Below are 9,977 nucleotides of genomic sequence, written 5' to 3' on the forward strand. Positions count from 1 at the left end.
GTTAGTCTTGCCTCCTCACTTAGACTACATCACATTTTAAAGTAGACTTGAATTATTTCATAGTCCTAATCACAGTATAGTAAACACAATAGTTAAATAACACCTCTCTATCTTTTGATGCACTAGATATTTTTGTAGATATCTGCCACTATGGTTCCTTTGTACTCTCTATACACAGCTTTCTAAACAGAAGCAACCACATAATTTTGTGTGTGTATATGTCTTTTTTTCCCCCCATTTTTTTTTTTTTCTATTTTCTACTAGCTAGTGAAGGAACAAAAAGCTAAGTTGTGACATTTCAAGTCATGGGCCTGTCTTGGTCTCTGTAATCCATTTTGTGAGATTTGGGGCACAAGTGACCATCAGCAAATAATTACTATTTTCTACTTTGCCATGTTTATACAACCATAAGTAACCCACATTCTGTTGAATATCTTGTTATTTTTCATTCTTCTGCCATATTTGAAGGTGGGGATCCCATGTTAGCTTGTGTGGGTATCCAAGTCTGACTTCAAATTCTACTGCTTTCTCTCTTTAAATTCTAAGGCATTTGGGGGAAGTGTAACACCTTCTTTGGAATATATCTGCCGAATAAAGAGATAAAATAAGGAAAGAAATAGAAATGACATATCATGTAAAACCTAATTCAGGTTCAATTACGGCGTTGCCAAGAAGCATTTTAAAAAATAAATTTCTAATTCATGTTAAATTTGTATCTTAAAGTAATGGTTATGAAGATGAATGGATTGCTCTCTCTGTGTGAGGAAGTAACTTATATGAACTGAACTTCAGTCTTAATCTGAAATACGTTTTCTTCAGAGGTTCAAAATAAGTTGGCTCATAGTGTTCTATTATTCAAAGAACTGTATCATTAGGTTTCTGAATAAAACAAAGAATCAAAATAAATATTTCCTTTGTTGAATCAATGAGATCTGACTGAAGGCATCAGAACTGAATTTGGTGATGTGGCTTTAAAAATTTGTGATGTAGACTGGGAGTGTATTTTGTTTTCGCTAGTGCAGGCAAAAATAGAGTTCCGAGGAGGTCTAACAAATTGGCCAAATGAGGCAACATTATTGTTCCAGAAAAGAAGATTTGACTGTCGGCCTAAATAGGTGGGGCTAATGCAGAGACTCTTGTGGAGGCCAAGAGAGATCATTGTATTTTTTTGTCATCATTGCATCAGGATTCAGGATTGTAGAATTAAGCTATTGCACAAGTCAAGAAGTGACCAAAAAGAAATGGGAGGAATGAATAGGATTAGAATGACGGCTTTTTAGAGAAGAAAGAAAATGAGGTAGGGGATTTCTGACGCTGGGCTTCTCTCCCCACCCCTTCTCTCTCAACTCCCCTCCACTCCCCTTCTCTTCTCTCTCTCTCTGGTTTCCACCAGGTATGGATTCCTTTAACCTCAATTTATGACCATTTCCAGATCCAGCTATTTGTGAACAAAACAAGCAGGGTTTCATTCACTCAGTATAGGCATAAATAATAAAGCTTCACCACCAGGGATGTTTTCCTGAGGCAACAAGATCTTCAATTTTATAAATCAACTGCATAAAACTCAGAATTCAAGAATGAGGATCAGTGATGAAGATGCTGACCAACTGATCAATCGAACAATAGATAGATAATGCTGAGTGTTATGGTGATCAGCATGATAGTGATAATGGGAGTAGTTAATAACACTCAGATTTTACTTTCTTTCCCTCAAGCTCTATTTTAAGTTACTGTCATATAACTTATGTAATCTTCACAATAATACTTTGAAATAAATACTATTTTTATCCCATATTTCACAGAAAGGAAATTAAGCCAAAGAAAAGTTAAATAATTTGTCTTAATTGTGATACCATCTGTCCCCCTTCCCCTCAGAAAAGCTTTAATTTGCAACAGCAGAGACTTCAGGGTAGAAACCAACAAGCCTGGAGAATTTCTGCAGATCTTTTTTCTCCCAAAAGTAGCACAGATTTCCTGGTGAATCCTTTTTAGAAGACAGGCCATTTCAAAGCCATATCTAACAGAAGGATGGAGTTCTCAGGAACCCCAGTGCCTAAAACTATAATGCTAGAACCTGTCTAACTCTGACTCTTTATTTGGTGCCATATACTGTTCAATATAGAATATAATTTGCACTAATTACAAAATTAAGGATGTAGGGAGTTAAAGGATTGTACTCTCCTTCGACTAGTTTAGATGTATATTTAAATCTGAATAATTATGGATGAATGGTTTAGACACTCTGCCGAGCTCCCTCATTCCATTTTTTCACTTACGCACTTGATTACCCTGCAGCGAAGACTGCATGCAGGCATATAGGTAAATTATAAGTTCTATACTTTACAGGTGGTTGCTGTTCCTCCAAGACAATAGGAGACAAACTACCAAGAAGCAGCACTCCTTAGATTACTAATTCCTTTAAAGCGTAATCCAAAAGAATATGCAAATTACTTTTTCCAACATATCTCCTTTCCTGCTATTTTCTTGCTCCTGTAGATTGGCATGCTAGAGGTTAGGCTTTATCTCACAACTATAAATATAAAACACCTTGACATTAATATAGATTACATGTCAATATGAGATCTGGCAAGAACGGTGCTAGCCAATAAATCTGATGAGAAGAGTTAAATTTTTCTCCATATACCAGCACTGGCAATTAGGTTTGATTGAAAAATGAGTTGTTCTCACTGGCACTAGAAGCAGCAGATCTCAAGTACTCATATATCACTAAATAGCTAATAACAGGCATTGTATATATCATTAAATAATCATAACAATTATTCTTCTTCAAAAGGATTAGAGTACCTTGTGTACTGCAGCTGAGTAAATCACTGCACTTTATAGCTTCCTGATTTACTCTAAAAAGCAAAAACTATAAGTAATATAAGCCGTTAGCTGTCACACACTCATATTATTAGAAGGAATATTTATAAAACCCTAAGTACACCTAATATTACAGAAAAAGGAAGAAAAGAAGACAGCAAAGTCATGGATAAAAATATTAGTAAGAGAATAGCAAGTGATACAGCAGATAAAATATAATAATATTCAACCTAATTTTGCATAAGCATTCTTCCAATCAACTAATATATTGATGCTCAGAAGTTGACTTGTACTTAGTTAGATATTTTGGTGGAAAAATATATCTTGAGATCTAGTGTTATTAATTGTTAGGCTGATATAAAAAAAAAGTCCATTTATATCAGAATAATAATAAAATATTTAGCTAAGTATTAACAATTCTGTGAAATTGTATTCAGATATAACTTTGACTTTTTAAATTGTTCTTTCCTGCCAGTCATATCACATTTCATGCATCTTAAAATGTGCTTTATGTTTCAAAATGATTTTTGGAGCTATAGAAATCACGCCTACGTGTTAGACAGCATAGAGTAGCAGGACAAAAGGAGATGGCTCAAGTCTTTTAAGAAGCTTTCCTGGGAGTTGTACAAAACGACTTCTAATTAGTCAAAAACCTAACTTAAAGGAGGCTGAAAATGTAGTAGTTAAATGGGCACAATATCATGTTTAGTAAGATTAGTAATGGGATTTCGTCTCCTAATGATGGTGTAATTCATTATTCTTGAACAATGTGCCTCCTAATAAAAACTAAAAATATTGGAAGAAAATCATAGATTAGATAGATGATAGATAGATGATAGATAACATGGATGATAGATAAATAGATGATAGGCAGGTAGATAGATAGATGATGTGGGGGGATGGAGAGAGAGAGAGAGAGAGATCGGTGATAGATAGGGGCACACACAGTATCTGAATGGATTGCAGAGCTGCTAAAGCCATCGGGAGTAATGGGGCCAAGATATGCAAGGAGAAAACCCAGTTCTATTTGCCAGGGAGTTTGGGCTGCTTAGTTCCAATTCCTAAATCAATGGCTGAGAAGCTGAATAAAACTTCTGACATATTTGTGGGGTTTGTGGGACACCAAAAGGGAAAAAAGATAAACACCTCACATTTTTGGTTGTGACTAAAATAAGGGAAGAGTACAGATGAAATCATTCAGTCCCTACATTAAATGAAACTCAGTTTTAAATGATTTAAATTCCAAATGAGATTAAGATTATCTGGAATTTGTAGTGCTACTAGCCTATCTGCCTTTCAGCAGCAGAAATAAATTCTTTCTGGAGGAAAATAGTTCATTTAATGGCATGTCTTATTTCTATAAGTTTCCTACTTAGCATCTGGATATCAATTAAAAAAACTGCCCAGGCATATAAGACAAGACATTTATTGTTTGATTTTATTTTTCAAAGAATATACATATTTATAAAAGAGGCAAATCCACTGGGACTCCTGATACATTATAGTTAATGTGTTCATGGAATTAATCGAAGTACTGGAAATTTCAACAGAAAAATAAAATACTGTAAATAAAAACAAAGGGAAATCACATAAATAAAAATACAACTATTGAATCAAAAATCAATAGATTTACCAACATTAGACACAGACCTAGAGAGAACTACTGAACTAAAAGATAGATAAAAAGAGAATATCCAAATTGAAGCAAATGGAGATAAAATGATGAATATTGCAAAGAAAAAGCATATGGCCCACATGAACTATTGCAAAGACCTAGCATGACTGTAATTGAAATCCAAAATAGTGAGAGGAGAGAGAAGGGGCAGAGATAGTGACAGTGAATTTTTTCCAAAATGATAAATGTCATCAAGGTACATGTTCAATAAGAACAACATATCAAATCAGAAATAATGCCAAGAAAATTCAGATCATCATAAGTTTGGTAAAAGACAAAAACAAAGAGAAAACCTTATAAACGGGCATAAAAAGTTCTTTATTATCTTCAAAGGAGCCACAGTGAGATTTTGAGTTAACTTCATAACAGAAACATTGAGAGAGTGGAAACAGGTAAATGATGTCTTTAATGTTAAAATATTATAACTTTAAATCTTAAATCATCTATTCAGAAAAAATTCAAACAATAAAAATAAGTAGTTTTCAAAAAAAGGCAAAAATATTTAGCACACTTGTACTAAAATGAAACAAAATAGAAACGATGACGACAAAAAATCACCAGATTTAAGTATTCTCCTGACAAAATGAAAAAGAGCCTAGATGAAACATGGAAGACACATGAAAGAAAGAAGGACAATGAGAAGGTAGTAATACAAGTAAATCTAAACAAGTATTAATGCTAAAAACAAAATTTACAAAAGACAAGGTATTGTGAGATTTAAAATACATTACAACAGTAGCACCAAAGACAGAAGAAGGATACATAGCGTTGAAGTATTCTATAGACTGAATTGTTTGGAAGGCAGTAAAATACTACTTTGGTATATTTGTTAGATCCATTATGTCATCTCTAGTATACCATTAAAACTATGAAAATTATATAATAGGCTAAAATAGGGAAAAATTAATAATAAAAATGTACTAACTCAACTAAAAGAAGTCAAGGAAGCAGAGAAAAAGGAACATGAATAAGCACCACAAATGTATAATAAATAAAATATGGGAAATTTTTATATGAATATATGGACAACCATATTAATGAACAATAGACTAAATATTTCTATTTAAAGAGGAAAAAAAGAAAATAGTTTATTCATTTCCTAGGGTTGCCATAACAAAATGCCACAAATCTCTTGTTTAAAATAAGAGAAATTTCTTCTCTCACAGTCTGGAGGCCCAAAATTCAGAATCGAGGTGCTGACAGGGCGTCTCTCCTTCCAAATACTCTAGAGAATAATTCTTCCTTGCCTCTTCCAGCTTCTGGTGGCACTAGGGGTTCCTTGGCTTTTGGCTACATAACTCCAATCTCTTCCTCTCTTTTCATGTGCCTTTCTCTCTTCTTGTGTTTTCTATTCTTCTGTGTCCCATAAGGATACTTGCCATTGAATTTAGGGCCAACCTGATTAATCTAAGATGATCTCTTCTAGAGATCTTTAACTTAATTAAATCTGCAAAGACTCCTTTTCCAAATAAGATCACATTTTCATGTATTGAGGGTTAGACTTGGATATATCTTTTGGAGGGTCATTATTGAACTAATTATAATTGTCGACTAGATTCAAGGGGAAAAACTTACTTATACGCTGCCTACAACAGACTCATCCTAAATATAAAGTTGAAAGAAAAGGAATTTAAAACAATAATTCCATACAAATGCTAACCAGAAGAAAGATGGTATAGCAAATTTATATTAGAGAATTCAGATTTTAAGACAAGAATCACTATTTGAGCTAAATGATGATAATTTCACAAAGATCAAAGAGTTCATTTGCCAGAAAAATATAATTCTAAATGTATATGCACCTAATGATATAGCCTAAAAACATGTAAAGTGAAACTAAACAGTAAATAAATAAATAAATAAATAAATAAATAAATAAATAAATAAATAGATGGATGTATGATTTCGATAGAAAACTTTTAACACAGCTTTCTCTCTATGTGATAGAACAGTCACAAGAAGTCAATAAAATATAGAAAGTCTAGAAAAATGAACAAACGATATCCTTGGACAAATTGATGATTACTAAACCCTAGAACTGAAATTTAAAAATGCATATCATTTTCAAGTGCAATGGTATTTTTTAATAAAATAGACTATATATTAAGACCACTTCTCAAAAAACATCACACAATTAAAATACAAAAGAGTATCTTCTCTAATTAACTATTGCCACAACAGGAGTTCTCTTCATGGTTTTCCTCTTAAATACACCTGCTGGTACTTGGTGGAAATAGGAAAACTGCTATTAAATAAAAAATTTGTATGTACTGTTAAAAATAAAAGAGTAGGCTCTCTGACTATTTTGAAATTAAGCGAGAACACACTAACAGAAAACTGCCAAAAGTTTGGAAATTAAGCAATATGTATCTAACTCATAGGTCACAATAAAGTTACAATTTAATTTTAATTAAAGATAATGAGTATTATCATTTTAACCAAAATACAACATTCAAGGAATGCAGATAAAGCTGTGAATAGGAGAAATCTATAGTCTTAAACACATACATTAGAAAGTAAATAAGACCTAGGAAGCAATTATTTAATAATTCATTTAAAGAATTTCAGAAAGGGACATGAAACAAATGCCCTAAAAGACTAGAAGAAAATAAGAATGATAGGAGTAGAAATTGATAAATACAAGAAAATCAAATATATAATGGGGAAAATCAAAATCCGAAAGTGTGTTTCTAAAGAAGAATAACATGAATGAATTTCTGACGCAACTGAAAGGGAGACAGAGAGCTTCTGAGAGGGACCACGGTGAGCCTGGTGGTGACAGTAGCTCTGAGGTGGTCATTTCTGGAGTTGTCCTACACCAAGGTGATTGCTCGCATCCACAGATGGCTGGCATTTGCTTGCTTTTGCTATGTCTCAAAAAGTCAGACTGGTTTAATAATGTTGACCTAGGCTGTTGATTTTTAATATTGAGATGTAGAAAACAAAAAGCAAAAATATCCAGTGCGAAGACAATGGAAGTGAAAATTACACCCCTTTCAGATTTCTCAGATCTGAACAAGCCAGTTTTAGTAGCAGAGTCTTTCTGGTGCAAGTGTAGATTTAGAGGACTGAAGCGTCTAAATACGAGGCCAGAGAAAGAAAAAAAAAAGGTGGGGAGCAAAAAGAGAAACTGTTGGGATAGTGGCTGCTGGGAATCTTGGTCAAATCTGGTCACATTTCCAGGTCAAACCTATTCAACTACTACCATATAAATAGATCTAAAGCTTACACTCTTTCTCTTTCAAAAATTTTGTAAGTTTCCTAGCCAAGCAATCCTAACTAGATCATGGGGACCATATAGAACATGAGATGAAATTTTGCTTTTAATCTAAATGTCAGGGGAAATCATTGGAAGAGATTTTATTTAAAAGCTCACCCTGGCTGTTTTGTGGAGAATAATTTTTTTTATTTATTAATTTTATTGGGGTGACATTGGTTAATAAAACTATATGGGTTTCAAGTGTACAACTCAATAAATACATTGTATGTATATTTCATTGTGTATTCACCACCCAAAGTTAAATTTCCTTTTGTCACCATATATTTGACCCCCTTTACCCTTATCTTGTGTTTATGGCCAAATGTAATATAAAAGACATTAAAAATTTTTAGCTAAAAAAAAATTATTCAAAATCAAAGGCATGAAAATGCCATCTGGGTCTTATAACTGTGTTTTAGGTCATGTAAATTATGTTAAAAGTTGCAATTAGAGACGGATGTTTTGTTTCCCTAGGAAGGGTATATGCAATTTTCAGCTGCAGAAATTTCCTTTCTTTCTTGAGCTCTAGGCAACCATTTCTGCAAACTGTAATTTGTTCTTCTATATTACACGTAAGAATTGTTGCTGAGGTCAATGTCTTAGAGATGTAAAATGTAGAGAGAATCATCACTTCTGCCTGAAACGTGTGTCTTCTGTTAGGAATATTAGGCCGGAATAGTTTAATATCAGATACTGTAATTCTGCAACTCTTTTCTGATTGCTAGAAAACTAGTAACTCTCATCCATCAAAAATTATTTTCTAACATAATTTTTTTCTCCAGCCCTGCTGTAGGGCTTTTAAGATTATTTTAAGAAGCATCTTTTCTGCTTCATTCATCATAGGATGTGAAAGAACTAAATCAACATATTTTTTTGGAATTCTTGGTTATTCTTTATAGTAAGCCTTTAGGTTATATTTTATTTGTGAAGTAAACTCTAAAGCAACTTTGAACAACTTCTAAGTATCATTCAGATTTTAGGATGGAGAAAGGCCTTTTTCACATTTTTATTTTACAGACTTCTGATATATCTACCTACAAGGACAAGTGCAGTAATTTGTGAGTATGTTTTCAACCAGTCGTTAATGATACTGAACATCATCTATGTACCAGGCACTGTGTTGAATTCTAGGCATACAATAGCCAACAAAACTGATGGATTTTTGTTCCCAAGAGTCTCAATCCAATGTGAGCAAAAGTCGATTCCTCTAAGCTCCCTCACTAGGTTGAGCTCCTCTTAAAATGTAGAGAAGATTCCAAGCTCTGCATTTAAGAGTCTGTTTTTATTGAACGTGAAAGTCTGATATTTCCTCTATGGCTTTAGATTTGCGTGTGTGTTGCCTGTGGGTTTGGTGTCAAGCTTGTATCTGTGAGACACTGGCATCTAAATGGTTTTTAAGAAAAAGTAAATAGATAGATAGATAGATAGATAGATAGATAGATAGATAGATAGATAGATAGATAAAAATGGTTTTTAAGGTTTTCTAAGAGTATGGTCCACAGAGTTCCTACTCTTTCTATATCAGACGCTTTAATGTGTGTAACACAGAAGTGTGTCTGTGTTGCCTGGACTCTTTGTGCCTCTGCAGTGTCCCCTAAAAACAGATTAGTGTGACCGATTTACAAATGAGGGAATTGAGACTGAGAAATACCTTGCTCCTGGTCAAACAACTGGTAAGTGGTGGACCCAGGACTCAGGCTTAGGACTGTCGGCTTCAATGACCTATACCCCGGCCCCTCACTCCACCACACCTCTGACTCTTCAGCTTCACCTCTTAGCCTCCTCCCACTTATCCTTGTGGAAGAGGGCAGCTTTCATTCCTTTCTCATCCTGAGACCAAAAATTATACTTTTGGGTGCCTCTAGCTTTCCAGTCTTGTCTTTCTCATTAAGAAAACAAACAAACAAAAATCAAATGGGAAATTAAGATAAGGTTACATATTCAATTTAGATTGCATATATGGGTATTTTTCTGTATGTAATACTTCAAGTTATAAAATAAAAGTACACAAGCCCCAAAATTGAGAATCCAAACATAGTGTTATGAACTAAATTTTATTCCTTGGAATTAATATGTTGAAATGCTAATTTCCAATGTGACTGAATTCCAATTTGGAGATAGGTCCTTTAAAGAAGTGAGGTTAAATAAAATCATAAGGATGGGGCCCTAATCAGAGAGGACTTTGAAAAGAAGGGACACCAGAGATGCACACACACAGAA

The sequence above is a fragment of the Pteropus medius genome, unplaced genomic scaffold (genome assembly GCF_902729225.1).
Source record: "Pteropus medius unplaced genomic scaffold, Ma_sr-lr_union100, whole genome shotgun sequence".
Lineage (NCBI taxonomy): Eukaryota > Metazoa > Chordata > Mammalia > Chiroptera > Pteropodidae > Pteropus > Pteropus medius.